The sequence below is a fragment of the Notamacropus eugenii genome, chromosome 3 (assembly GCF_028372415.1).
Source record: "Notamacropus eugenii isolate mMacEug1 chromosome 3, mMacEug1.pri_v2, whole genome shotgun sequence".
Taxonomy (NCBI): Eukaryota; Metazoa; Chordata; class Mammalia; order Diprotodontia; family Macropodidae; genus Notamacropus; species Notamacropus eugenii.
Window position 1 is genome coordinate 239,203,230 of NC_092874.1, and position 15,612 is coordinate 239,218,841.

General features: G+C 38.0%; 1 protein-coding gene, 1 long non-coding RNA gene and 1 other non-coding gene across 5 annotated transcripts in view; 2 read left to right on the forward strand and 1 right to left on the reverse strand.

The window, feature by feature from the left end:
• Window positions 1-15,612, forward strand: part of USP15 (ubiquitin specific peptidase 15) — a 196,257-nt gene that overhangs the window by 164,245 nt on the left and 16,400 nt on the right. The gene's annotated exons all lie outside the window — the stretch shown is intronic.
• The window catches only part of LOC140534327 (uncharacterized), a 74,199-nt gene that overhangs the window by 40,005 nt on the left and 18,582 nt on the right, over window positions 1-15,612 (reverse strand). The window lies entirely within an intron of this gene.
• LOC140497886 (U6 spliceosomal RNA) lies at window positions 544-646 on the forward strand. The gene has a single exon (XR_011964893.1). It is a non-coding gene; the product is annotated as a U6 spliceosomal RNA (small nuclear RNA).

The window sequence follows — 15,612 nt, forward strand, 5'->3', positions numbered from 1 at the left end:
GAAATGATGACTGAACCCATTAAAGCTAAGGTCAAGTGACATAGTATAGCATGAAGAAAAAAAGGCTCAGGATAGAGCTTTGAGGAGCATCAGGAGTACTGGCTACAACATGAATAAAGAACCAGCAAAGGAAGTGAGAATTGGTTGGACAAATGGAGAACCAAAAGACTGGTTACTAAAATCTAGATAGAAGTGAGTCTACAGGATGAGAAAGTGATCAACAGGGTCAAATGCTATAACAAGTTCAGGGATGAAGACTGAGAAAAGCAATTAAGAGATCACCAAACAGGACAATTTTGGTTGAATGATGGAGCTGGAAAGTGCATTTCAGAGGGTAGAGGGAAAGTATGAGACAACACCAACATTTTTCGAGTTTAGCCCAGAAGGGGAAGAGAAATATTGGATGACAGCTAATAGAAATGGTAGGATCAAGGGAGTTTTTTTTTTTTTTAATGAGAGAGACACAGGAATGTTTTTAGGTAGCTAGGAGAGACTGAAGATAAAATAGGGATTGTAGAGGGGGCAATCTACTAAAAAAAAAAGGTGCTTGCTTTGATGGTACACATATTAAAATTGGACCAATACAAAGATTAACATGGCCCTGCACAAGGGTGACACACAAATTCTTGAAGCATTTCATTTTTTTTTTTTTTGCTAAAGACTAGTTCTTTAAGCTTTTGCTTCTGATGCATACAAATGGCAGTACTTCATTTGTTTACTTTGCTTTTGTACTTATATTTTCCAGGAAAAAAATACTGTAAATTATAAATAGTTAATAAATAATTATTGTATGCTGATCTGTGACTGTTGGTAATGTCAATCTAGAATGAACAGAGGAAAAAATAAACTTTTATTTACTGTATTTAAAAAAGACAGAGGGAAGTGAAATCAAGGGTTCTTGTAGAAGGGTTGAATGACAGGAGTTAAAGAGGAGTAGTTGGAGGGAAATATCTGAATAATGTGAGATAAGAAGGAAGGTAGGAAAGGAAACTAATATTGAGTGGCCTCAGTATTTTGGCAAATTGTGAGGCACAGTTCTCAGCTGACAAGTAGGGAGAAGGTGTGTGAGAGACTTTAAGAAAGAGAAGGTTTGTGCCATGAAGCGTAGGATAGCAAGCTGGTTCTGGAGTAATAGAGTGTTTGTTTACCTGAGATTATCTAACAGAATTTTACAGTGGACACAGCACACTTTCGTGGTTTTCTCTAACTTCATTAAGCAGCACATAGGTAAGGGGGGCAAAAAAGGAGGTAGCTGGTGAAACTCATCCAAGTTTAGGATCACAGACAGAACAAGAGGACAGTGAGGGATTTGAGAGTAGAGGTTAAAGCAGAGTTATATTGTCTCACCAAGGGGTAGACATGATAGAAAAGGGAGAAGAGTGTAGCCAGTGTCTACTGGATCATGACCTGGGAACGAACAGAGAACTAGAGAGAATGAAAATCATGGTGGTGATAAAGAAAAGGGCTAGGGGCTGTAAAGCAGAGGGAAAGGTGGAATGATAAAAGAATATGACAAAGGAATTTTGGAGTTTGTAAACAGAGACGTGGAACACTTATATGGACACAGCAGTTGCAAAGCAACTTCCTGGGGAACAAAGGGCCAGCATCTAGATGGGTTTTCACTTTGAAGGAAGCGATGGATTCTGTGGGGGTGGAGGTAAAGAGGAAAGTAAGGGTGATTGTTTACACTAAGACCTAGGAGCTGTAGTGTCGTGTGAAGCGCAGCAACTAGGCTAGTTTGACTGAGATACTCCTGAAAAATCAGATTATTAAAGGATTTAAAAGACAAATAATTATGTACATTATCCTAGAGGGCAAGTGACAGCCACTAGGGCTTCTTGAGTTGCTGAGTGACATAGTCAGACCTGTGCCTTAGGAATATCAATTTGGTAGCTATATTTTTAAAAATGGGTCGACTACAATGGGAGGATTTAATTCAATCCAAAAAACGTGAATGACGTACCTATCATATATGTAAAGCACTCAGCTAAGCACTCCAGAGAGAAATGTAAAAACAGAAACTATTTTAATGGGATTTAAAATTAATTGTGTCTAAGGGGGAGAAAATAATAATAGCTACTCTTTCTATAGTGCTTTCAAGTTTGCAGAGCTCTTCGTATGCACTTGATGCTTACAACAGCTCTGTGAGGGAGATGTGTTATTATAGTCATTTTATAGATAAGGAAACTAAGGCTGAGGGAAGTTATGAGAGGTTAAGACATCTATCAAGTGTCATAGGCAGGTTTTGAATTTGTCTTCCTGACCCCAAACTCAATATTTATGGCACTAGCAGCCTCTAAAAAAACAATAACAAAGCAAAGTGAAAAGATAAGAGGCAAGAAGACACATATACATGTAAGCAGCATGAAACAAGGCAGAATACAGTAAGTGCAAAACAACTCAGTTCCTATTTAAACATTTTATTCATTTATTCATACCTTGTTATTTATTTATTCACCATTTATTCATTTGACCAGCATTTATTATGCACCTACTATGTGCCTTCATAATGCCCACTAAGCTGGGGCGGGGAGGGGGGGAGGAAGGAAGAGTCCCTGCACTCAAAAAACTTACAGTCTAACATTATGCTTCTTTTATAAATGAGAGAGCTATGCTCCAAGTAATGCATTGGTTAGTTTACAAAATGCACTGATTATTAAATAATATATATGAATATGTATACACGCATCTATGTATATATAAACACACATGTAAAATGTTTGTTGTTGTTGTTTAGTCATTTTCAGTTGTGTCCACCTCTTTATGACCCCTTTTGGAGTTTTCTTTGGCAAAGATACTGGAGTGGTTTGTCATTTCCTTCCCCAGCTCATTTTACTGATGGAAACTGAGGGAAACAGGATGAAGTGAGTTGCCCAGAGTCACACAGCTAGTAAGTGTCTGAAGTCACATTTGAACTCAGGTCTTCCTGATTCCAGGCCCAGTTCTCTATCCACTGCACCACTTAGCTGCCCTATATAAAGTATATATACATACACACACCCGTGTGTGTGTGAGAGAATATATATGTATGTATGTATGTATGTACATATGTATATAGTATCACTGTGTACTAGCAGCATTCTTTTTTGTCAGGGTGGTAAAGCATAATTTTTCCCAGATTTGTTTGTACTTTGTTTGCCTTCTTTTAAAGCACTTACAAACATTTAATGATATTTGGAGGAGTGTCTATTGCAATCAAGCTCTTCTGTGTGCTTGTGTTAATTACACACTCCAAATTTCTCTTGAGATTCCTTTTGCCAATTTAATGATTCATTGAATCCCAAGCATTATTCATCAAAAGAGCAGAGTAATTCTCAGTATTAAAAGTGGGAAACATACGTTCTCTCCATATGTTTTTTAATTCCTTGATTTGTGTGTGTGTGCATGCGCACACACACATTCACATGCACATGCACCAGCACACTAGATATCTAGTTTGCAATATCTCAGAAATGACTTTTATTTTAAAAAAGTTTAGATGAATATGATTCTCTGAGATGCATGATGTCATCTTGCTTTTTTAATAATTCATTATGCTTTTAATATTTATAAAGCCAAATGAGCATATATTCACAGTGATTTATACTTTAAAAGTATTTCTCAATACAATGTATTCACAACAGCTTATTCGTTACCTCGTCTGTAACCCTTTCTGTTCACTGGCCTCACAAATATACTTGTGTGTACATTTTCCTTTTATATAAGCATGTACTTTGTTTTCTAAGTACCATTATCCTAGCAGGTCAGTGCAGTGGCCAAACTCCCATAGGCTCCGGAAGGATTCTGAAATTTTCAGTATGAGCATTTATACCTCGGAAATCATCAAACACTACAGATAAGGGCTGGGTTTATTATTTTGTTGATTATCTAGAAAAAGTGATGGAAAAAATCATAATGCAAACTAAACTTAAGTGTGCCACGGGTACATTTTTTTTTTGGAGAGCCAATTATTAATCATTTATCAGAGCACTCCTGTGGGTTACGGTTGCAAAGGTATTCGTGGACTACCATTCTCTTTCACTACAACTCTCCCCCTCTTTTTCACTGCCTCACCCATATCTCTAATTCTGTGTGTGTGTGTGTGTGTGTTTATCTCTGTCTCTTTCTCTCCATCTCTCTCTCTCTTTCTGTTTCTCCATCTCTATCTCTGTCTCTGTCTCTTTATTCCTGTCTCTTTCTCTCTATCTCTCTCTGTCCCTGTCACTTTCTTTCTATCTCTGTCTCCATCTTTCTCTCTATATTTCTTTTTCTCTCTTTGTCTCTGCCTGTTTGTCTCTGTCTCTCTCTCCATCTTTCTACTTCTCTGTCTTTGTCCTTCTGTCTCAATCTCTTTCTGTCTCTATCTCAATCTCTCTCCTTGTCTCTTGCTGTCTCTCTCTGTCTCTCACTGTTTGTCTCTGTCTTTTTCTCTGTGTGTGTGTGTGTGTGTGTGTGTGTGTGTGTGTTTGTCTCTGTCTCTGCCTCTATCTCTATGTCTCTCTCTTCCTTCTTTGCCACACCGCATCATATTAATGCCAATTAGTTTGATGTTAATATGAATTTAGTTGTTTTTATTTAACTCTCATATGGACTGATAAAATAATTAATTGGTATGACTTTCTAGGATATTTTGGGAGATTTCCAGAGTTATTGTGGATGAATAGTTTACTTATTTTACTTGAGAACTCCTCAGTTGTCCAGGAGAGGGCAGAAAAACACTGATGCATTAGCCATTTTAGCTTCTCAGATTTCTTTGTAAAGATCTATGCTTTAAAGCCAGCCCCTAAACTTGATGAGTGTTGGAACATGGCATGAACTGCCCTTAGACACACCTAAATTTAAGCTGATAACTACTTTAGTCTGGTTCAGTCTTTCTTTGTGGAATTCCATCTGCCGTATAGGAACAAGCATGTGTTGGTGTTCAATGAAAACGGCTAGTGCTTATTGTCATTTTATAACAGTAAGTTAGACTATCAAAAGGACAATACTTCCTGATTTTTCCAATTAGCTTTGCTCACAGGGTCTACTATCCTCAAACGTCTAGCCCTCTTTCCTTACTTCCCCTCCCCCCAACTATAAACAGGCATTTCATCTACTTTTCTGAAATAAGGCTTCAGATGTGGAGAGACTCTCCTCTACCCCTAGGCTCTCCATCTCAAAATTGGACCTTCCCCCAGAACAGAAAGATATAATAGAAATAATACTAAACAATTAGTCAAAAGATCTGCATCCTGGTGTCGCTCTTAGAACTTAATAATAATAATAGCTAATGATAGTGCCTACTAGATACTAAACACTTTACAAATATGATTTCATTTAATCAAGAACCGAGGGAGGGAGGTGCTGATATCTGCATTTTACAGTTGAGATTTACGGTTATGTAATACTGGGGAAATGACTCTTTCTCAGTTTCTTTTTCTATAAAACAATCATCACAATATTTTTCCCTGCCTAACTCCAGGGTTATTATGAGGATAAGATGAGATAATGTGTTTGAGAATCCTTTTGCAAAGGGCTATCAATCAATATGTATTAAACACCTATTATGTGCCAGGCATTATGCTAAGCACTAGGGATACAAAAAGAGGCAAAAGACAGATCCTGTTCTTTAAAGAGCTTATAATTTAATGGGGGAGGGAATATGCAAGCAAAGTGTGTGTGTGTGTGTGTGTGTGTGTGTGTGTGTGTGTGTGTGTGTGTGTGTGTGTATAAGCCACAAATTAAGAGAGGGAGGTCACTGGAGTAGTCGTCTAGCTAAAGCCTCCTAGCTATAGCTAGTCTCTCCCCCTTGATCCCATCTTCTCTGTACTCCACTGGGACTTTGCTCTACCTATTCTCTCTCTCTCTCTCTCTCTCTCTCTCTCTCTCTCTCTCTCTCTCTCTCTCTCTCTCTCTCTCTCTCTCTCTCCTCTGTCTCTTTCACTTCTAATCTTTCCACTTCAACTATGTCTTTCTCCTCAGATCTCTATTTTTTAATCCTCTCATTATGTAACACCTCCTATGTACCAGGTCTTGCTTTGTCCCCAAGGTACAATCTGACTTTCTGCCTACTGAGGCATGTAGGTGGTGGTAGTAGATACAGTGCCAGACTTGGAGTTGGGAATGCTGAATTTTAATCCTGCCCAAAGACACTTACTAGCCAGCTGAGTCAGCCTCAGTTTCCTCATCTACTTCTGCACAGGGTAATTCTGATGACCAAATAAGGAAGCATGTCAACTGCCTTGCAAAAATGCTAGCTGTTATTATTATCACTAAATTTTTCAAAAGATAGCTTCCCCATCACTTACTTCTTAGTTATTTTGAATCTCGTTTCTGCCGCAGGACAAACTTGAAATTGCTGTCTCAAAGGTTATCAATGATCTCCTGATCACTAAATCTAATGAATTACCTTTCCTCAGTCCTCATAATTCTTGAGCACAATGTCAGTCTTGACACCATTAATCATTTCCTCTTTGTACAAACTCTTTCCTCCCTCACCTTCTATAACATTGTATGATATGGCTCTTCCAGCTCTGGTACAGCTTCTCACTCCTTCAAAGACATCGTCCTCCAAAATATTCATATACCTCAAAATTGTACCCTCTCCTCTTTTTTCTCTTTATGATCTCCACGGATGATTTCATTCACTCCCCAAAATCAAACTGTCATCTGAATAGGAAAAATTCCCAGTTCTCTATTTTGAATCCCAACCTCATTCCTGAGCCCTTGACCAACATTTCCCACTGTCTCACAGGCATCCCTACTAGAAAAAGCACACAAGCATCTCCAACTAACCATGTCCAAAAACAACCAAAATGAAAAAAATCAGACCCTCCTCTCCCTGCCTCCAATCTCTCCTCAGTTCAATCCATTAGCTACTAAGTTACTATGGATTTTCCTAAAGAGCAGATCTGACCACCACCTCCCACCCCCCACACACATACACACACCACCATCACCACTACCAAACTTCAGTGGCTCCCTATTACCTCTAGGATCAAAAATAAAATCCTCTGTTTCACTTTTAAAAATTTTCACCATCTTTCTAATCTTTACACTTTTATTTCCTTTTGGGGAAGGGAACATCCAGCTACACTGGCCTTCTTAACTCTTCCTCCTGTAAGACACTCCATCTCTGGACTTGGTATCTTTTAATTAATAATAATAATAGCTAGCATTAATTAAGCTCCTACTATGTGCCAGGCATTGTACTAAGTACTTTATAGTTATTATCTCATTTGATCCTCATGACAACACTTGGAGATAGGTGATATTGATACCCAATTCACAGATGAAAAAACTGAGGCAAACAGAAATTAAGTGACTAGCTAGTAAGCTAGTAAGTATCTGAGGCTGGATTTGAACTCAGCTCTTTCTATCTCCATGCCAAGATCGCTATCCATTGCAATACTTGACTATCTTTTCACTGGCTTTTCCCATCCCTAGAATACTCTCCTTCCTCACCTCTACTTCTTGGATTCCTTGGTTCTCTTCAAGACTCAACTTAAATCCTTTCTTCTGCAAGAGGCCTTTCCTACTCCTACCTTCCATCATACTAGCATCTTCCCTCTGAGATGAGCTTTTATATACACCATGTATAACTTGTACACATAGTTATTTGCATATTGCTTCCCTGATTAGAATGGGAGCTTCCTGAGAGTAAGGCTTGTATTTTTGCCTTACTTTGTATCTCTAAGACTTAGCACTGTTGACTGATTTTATTTCTATTATTAGAAATGCCATTTACCCAGTAGTCAAGTTTCAAAGTCTCAGAGTCATCCTTGACTTCCTTTCTATTCAAACCCTATCAGTGGTCAAGTCTTACCAACTTTCCTTCTGCTATTATCTCAGTTCTCTCCTCTTCTTTCCATTCATCTTAGGTCAGGCCCTCATTCTCATTTAGACCATTGCATGATTTCCCAAAAAATCTACTGACTTCTACTATATCTTCCCTCCAATATATCCTTCAGAGCATTGCCCAGTTAGTACTAGCAAGACACACATGAACATGTTACCCTCTTATATAAGACCGTTAATCTTGAAAGATGTAATAGAAACTCACAAAAACATTAGCTTTTCTGTATTTCTATAAAACACCAATAAAACCCAGCAGGAAGAGATAGAAAGACAAGTTCCACTTAAAATAACTACAGCACATCTAAAATACTTGAGAGTCTATCTACCAAGATACATATAAGAACTATATAAATACAACTTTATTGAAAAATGGTCTAAGAATATGTAGCCATATGAGAAAATTCTACAAATCAATGCTATTTAGAAAAAAACTGTAAATTAACATTATGAGATTCTACCTCACACCCATCAAAGTGGCAAAGATGACCAAAAAAAAAAAGAAAGAAAGAAAAATGTTAAATGTTGGAGGAGCTATGGGAAAACAGGCACATTGGTAGACCTGGGAATGGATAAAAGCATTCTATAAGGCTATTTGAAATTATACACAAAACAGTACTTTGACCCAGCAATATCCTGTACCCAAAAGGGAGCAATGAATAGGAAAAATTCTTACATGTACCCAAATAGTTCTAGTAGCTCTTTTTGTGGGGGCAAAACACTGGAAATTAACAGTATGTCTATCAATTGAAGAATGGATGAGTAGTTTATGGAATATGAATGTAATACAATACTATCGTGTTGCAAGAAATGAGGAAATAGATGATTCAGAGATGTGGAAATAGTAAGCAGAGCCAGATCAACTTGTACTAAAACATTTATGTTATAAAGACAAATAATTTTGAAGAATTTTATAAACTGAAGAAGAATGAAATGAATGGAACGAAAAGAATTGATGAGTGTGCAACCTATTGTGTACCATCAGCATACAAAAAGTCAAATCTGTTTCACTCTGATGCACTGTGTATTACTGCAGGCATTCTCAGCTCTACTCCAGCACTGCTTAGCTCACTGCCTTTCTCCTCCACATCACAGACACGCAAAGGTCTCCTCCATAATCAACATAGGGCATGCTTCATAAAGCTTGCCCCCAGAGTATACTATGTAGCCATGGTCTTTGCCCCAGGTACAACAATTCCTAGCTATGACTCTCGCTAATGGCCCTCAAAACTTGGTTTGAGACAGAAATTCCGATGTTTCCTCCTTTTCTCAATGACACTCCATGAGGATAAAAAGAAAGCCTGCTCTCTTGGAACTTCTGTATAGTATAGAAATGTCTCTGATTTCATTGGTATGGGGAACTCCCAGAGAAGGAAATTCCCTATCCCGACACATGTCAGTTCTTCCTCTGTAATGCAGTTATCCCTTCCACATTACGACTTTCTCTATGGCAGTTTCGATATATCATGGGTTGGCATTAGAAATTTAATGGAAATTTTTTGAGAGATTTTGCAGAAGCTGATAATACAGGGAGGCCAGCAGACTACACAGAGCCTATGATCAAATACTTTACCCAAATTCTACAATAAGGTACTGTAAACATCCCATGAAAGAAAAAGAAAAAATTCAGACTTCATCATTGGTACAAAAAAAAGGGCCAAAAATTTTTACACGGATTTTCCAGTTCATGGGGAGGTGCCACACCTCTAACCCCCACCATATGGAAGGGATAGCTAAGTAGTTTTAAAGAATTTCCTAGAGCAATATTGAGAAATTAAATGACTTGCCCAAAATGCACAGCCAGTATGTCAGAGATGGAAACTGAATCTAGGTCTTCCTAGTTCTATAGAGGACCAGCCAGCCCCTCTAGCCATAGCCCCACACTGCCTTTCTTTGACAGAAGACTTCAGGTTAAGTAAGCTAATAGAACAAGAGTAACTGAGAGAACTGCATAGAACTCGCTTTCTGAATACCGAGCCTTTCATATGTTTTATATGGGTAGGGCAATTAACTCTGCACAATGTTTATGCTATTGTTAAATGGGAAATGTCAAGTACTTGCTCCTTAGAGCACACTCCTCAAACAATAAATGGAGTGGGGAAGATCACAGAGTGTTCACAATATAGCATGATTTATAAAAATTAAATTATTCTTTAAGGATGTATCCTAGTGTCAGAAAGCATTTATTCTTCACTCTAATCAGTGTGTATTGTTTGGTCTGCTGCCTTTCCACAATGAGTCATCACTAGAGAAGCTGCTGAATTCCTTAATCTCCCTCTACTTTCTGAATATATTCAAGTTTGGGAGCCTCTGTACAGGTCAGTTCTTGCCAAGGCATGTCTCAGATGTGACATTAACTCATCAAAATTCAATTTCTTACAAAAATACAAAATGAACTGTCCATAGAATTAATCCCTGAGAAGTATAGCTTGAGAGAAGGTAGGCATTAGTATACATCTTTCTTCTCATTTCCACCTTGGTGAATTCAAGATTAATTATTTTATGCTTGAATTTCCATTTAAAATCTCATGGTATTTAATAAGCCAAATGTAGACTCCAAAGGAATTAGTATTGGTTCTGAGTTCCTGCACAAATCTAGAAAAATTATAATAATAATAGCTAACATTTATATATTGCTTACGATGTGTCAGGAACTAGGTTAGAAATTTTGCAAATTCTCATTTGATCCACATAACAACCCTGGAAGGCAGGTGCTATTATTATCTCTATCTTGAGTGAGCTGAGGCAGACAGAGGTAAAGTGACTTGCCCAGGGTCACAAAGCCAGGCTGGATTTGAACTCAGGTTTTTCTGACTCTAAGCCCAACAGTTTATCCATTGTGCTACCCAGCTACCTCAAAATGAAAATAATGCTATCTTTGAAGAGGCTTTAAAACAATGATTCTTAAATTGTGGTCTATGGGCGACCACTGAACCTAAGATGGGACTGCTTTATATTAATATTTGTAATAATTCATGCCAGGCAGGCAGTAAGCATTTATTTAGAACCTACTGTATGCCAGGCACCCTGCTAAGCTGAGGACATACAAAGATAAAAGATGGTCCCACTGCCAAGGAGTTCCCAATCTAATGGATGAGACAAAAAGCAAACAACCATACAAACAACATACATGAGATAAATACCAGAAATAAAAGTATTGTCATTTTACCATTAATTACAAATGTCCCTTGGTGTTACTAAAAGTTCCATCATTCTTCAAGTTCCCTAGACTTCAATTTTCTTTATTAGTAAAATAAACAGCTTACACTGCAAGGTCTCTTTCAGCTTTGAAAGTTTTAGTTCTATATTTTCAATGGTTCTTCCTCCTTGACCTGAAAGGGAGGGTTATAGCATGCTATTGTTACTGGGGAAAATGACAAAAGTGATGTAGGGCAGACAAAGAAGGGAGGAGAAAAATGAGCAAAGAAGTCTCCTCAGTCAGATAGACTGATCATCTAGAAGCTGCCCCGAGCAGATTTGGGGAGGGCGGAAGGGGTATTTGGCTGGCCAATGAGACAGGAGATATTGGAAATCTGGAGGGATGGAGGAGCCTCAGAGATAACATAACTTCACTTATGAGGAAAATGTCAATCCTTGATTGTCTTTGTAGCAGCAGATTACAGAATGTGTCCTGACTAATATGTAAGGGGAAAGGAAAGGAGTGGGGTGGGAAAGAAGCCCAAGCTCCTGAGATATAATTATGGGCTCTTTCCTCTAAGTACAGAAGAGGTAGAAATATGTTGGTAAATGTTTAACAACTCTCCAAACAAAAAGTCACTTTTATTTAATCTACATTATTAACATTTACTCAATCACTTTCTTAAGGCTGGACAGTTGAGAAAATAATAAAGCAAGACCTGATTTTTAATGTTTGCTGAGTTTTGAGGTATAAATGCTTGCACCAAAAATTTAACAATTGACTCTAGAAAGCTGGTCCAGCTGGCTCCAACACACTCCTGACTATAACATATCCAAGAAACGTTCCCCTGGCATGAGCTTGAAGACATCTAGTGAGGGGAAATTCACTATCACCAAAGATATCTCATTCCACTTTGCAAGGAAGTTCCACTAATTGTTAGGAAGTTTTTTCCAAGAAAGTAATCTTAAATCTACCTCCTGCCAAGTACTACCCATTGTTCCTGGTACACAATGGTCCAATCAGGACAGAACATACATCACCTCCTTAACTTCCTGGAAACTATCCCCGTCTTATTCAAGACAAAGACTGCATTAGCTTTTATAGCTGCCATATCACAGTGTCAACTTGTACTGATCTCATAGCCTACTAAAGCCCCAGATCTTTTTCAGACAAACTTCTGTCTGGCTATGTCTCTCCCAATTCATGCTTCTTAAGAGTTGTTTTATTTTTTTAATCCAAATATAAAATTTTACACTTGTCCCTATAGAATTTTATGTCATTTGGCTTAATCCAATTCTGTAGCTTGTCAAGATTGTTTTAGATCCTGACTCTGTCATCAAATATATTAGTAATCACTATTGCCTTTGTATCATCTTCGAATTTTGTAATCAAACTTTAAAAACTCTAAAAATGTTCTAAAAACTAATCTTACAGAACATCAGCTAGATCCTTGATTAAGGGAGGCAATCCTATTACTTCCCTGATGGATTATGTATCCTACTCCCTATTGAGAGTCAGACATTTCTGACCTAGCTACACTCATTTGGGACTTGTTTGGCTTTTCCACTATGCCCCCGCACCACGTATCTCCCTTCCTCACCTCTCCCTTTTCTCTCTTAGTGTATTGTCTTCTCCCATTAGATTGTAAGATCCTTGAGAGCAGGAACTTTTTTTTGTATTTGTATCCTCAGAGCTTAGCACAGTACCTAGCACGTAGTAGGCACTTCATAAATGTTTACTGACTATTTTCCAAACTTTTTCTTCTTTCCCCAAGCCTCTCACATATCCCCCCTACCTTAAACTCTTAGGGGAAGACCTCAGTCTCTTACTCTACAAAGAAAATTGAGGCTAATTGCTATTCACTTTGAGCTCCCTTTTCATTCTCCTCTTTAATCTCAGAACTCTTAGCCGTCATGCCTCACTTTCCTCTTTTTTCCTCCAGTCCCCAATAATGCAATGGTTTTATTAGTGCCAGGGCCAACTACACTACATAGGCCCATACCCTCCAGTTTTCATCAGCAAATTGCCCCCTCAATCATCTTCCCTCTCAATCACTAATTTTCGCCATTTTCTTTTATTGCTTCCTTCTCTCCTACCTTAGAACATGCCCAAGCCTCCTCCTCTTTAAAAGATAAACAAAAAATCTTGTGGAAATGAATGTTGAAAACTAAAACAAATAAATTTTTAAAAAATAAATAAGCAAAAGCCTCACTAGATCCTATGAACCCCTCAAGCTATCATCCTATATCTCTCCTCCTTTTCTCAGTCAAATTCCTAGAAAAAGCCGTTTAGACTCATGGCTTCAATTTCCTCTCTTCTTACTTCTCAATCCTTTACAGTAAGTCTGGCTTCCAAACTCATCATTGAACTGAAATTGAACTCTTTCCAAATTTACCAATGAGCTCTTAATTGCCAAACCTCAATGCCTTTAGGGTGAAGGAACATGAGTATTTATATAGCACCTACTCTATGCCAGTCTCTATGCTAAGGGCTTTACAAATGTTTCATTTGATCCTCACTACTGCTCTAGGAGATAGGTACTAATTTTATTTTCATTTTATAGTTGAGAAAACTGAGGAAAGACAGAGATTTAGTGACTCACCCAGGGTCACACAGACTCCAGGCTCTTTGCTCTGTGCACCATGGCACCAATTAGCTGCCTTTGATGTTTTTAGGTTCAGCAATCAATTTCTCTTTGTGGCTTTTAAAGCCTTTCACAATCTGAGCCCAAATCTGTCATCCCAGAATTATTAGATATTACTCCCCTTCTTGTGTTCCGCTGTCCAAACAATACATGACACTCGACTCCTGTCTCCATGCCTTCGCACTGGTTGTCTCTCATGCCTGGAAGGTACTCCCTGCTCTCTTCTTCCTCTTAGAATTCCTCAAGTCCTTTGAGGTGTAAGACAATCACCCATCTTCTATGCAGCACAATCACCAAATGCTACTGCCTTCCCATCCCAAATATCCTCTATATATTTTGTATTTATTCTAGGTTGTTGTTCAGTCATTTTAGTTATGTCCTGTTTGGAGTTTTCTTGGCAGATACTGGAGTGGTTTGCCATTTCCTTCTCCAGCTTATTTCACAGAAGTGGAACTGAGGCAAAGAGGGTTAAGTGACTTGCCCAGGGTCACACAGCTAAGAAGTGTCTGAGGCCAGATCTGAATTCATGAAGATGAATCTTTCTGATTTCAAGCCCAGTGCTCTATCTAGCATACCATCTAGCTGACACCACTTATTCTGTACATACATATATAAATATGTATATGTTGTCTTCTCTAATTGAAAGAAGTCTCCATGGGAGCAGAAATGGTTCCATTTTTTTTTTTGTCTTTACCTCCACAGTATCTGGTATAGTGCCTAAAACATGGTAGGTACTTAATAAATCCTTGGTGACTGATTAATTGATATATGTATGTATTTATCCAAGTCATTGGTAAAAACATTAAACAGAACAGGGCCAAGCACAAGTCACTGGGATATTCAACTGACAGTGTGACAAATACTCATTAATAACTAACTGCTCTTTGCGTCCAATGATCCAAGCAGTTCTAAATCCATTTAATTATATGTAACTTATGACATACAAGGATACCTTTTTCCCATAAATGGCTCCTGTTTTGAACTCACACAGATTAAATTCTGTTCACAGGGGAGGTTGACGCCAAATAAGGAAGATCAGTCTTTTCTCATAGTGTCAGATTCATTATGCCCCAAGCCCCAATGTAGAATGCTAAGGAAAATCTCTAAAACAAAACTTAGAAATAATGTATGTCTAGGATCTTTCCAAAAGGAATTAACAGGGGTCTGTTACTCTACATACAATGTAGTAAATATCAGAGAAAGAAAGTTACTGATTTCCTCTAGCACAAAATAAGTGCTTAACACCCAAATATTCATAAGCATCTATTAACACACATTTAAAACATATCCTATAATCTATCACCTCTAGTATGCTATCCCTAGAATTGGGAAAGATCTTTGGGAGACTTGTGAGTCTTCTGGTTTCACTTTCAGTCTTTATTGTGTAAGCAGTAACTCAAAGTGCACATCTTTAGAGTGTCTCTCATCTTCCTAGTGGTGTTCTCCTTTTCCTCACATAAAGGCATAATTGCAGGAGGTATCTCCCATGGAGTCACCAGTAGCAGACCTCTCAAACTCAATGAGTAACCTTCAAGACTGATTATGTCCATCTTTCAAGATCCCTAATGGTTTCACCTTCTTTGGGAGCAGGGGAACACAAAAGAGGTAGCCAGGGACTTGAGATCAACCTCTGACTCTTTGCCATGTGCTATATTCATGAGAGTTCATGAAGTGACTATGCAAGTGCAGAGAAGAGGTAGGATGTGAGCAGAGGTGTGCTGGTAAACAAATTTAATATTCTGCTCTCCAAAAATATAATGTATACAAGACACACCTTTAAGTTTAATTTACATTTTTAACATTTTCCCCATGTTTTCTTAAGTCTGTATAATCAACAAATCAATAAATCAAGCCCTGATTTGTAGCCTTTGCTCTTTTCTGAGGTGGAAATTATCATGCTGAAGATTCAACAATCAGCTCTTCTGAGTCAGCATGAGCTAGCTTTAGCTTATCCTTGGATATGAAAGATGGTGTAAGGGTAAAAACAGCAAGATTTAACAACCAGTTAGAAATGTGG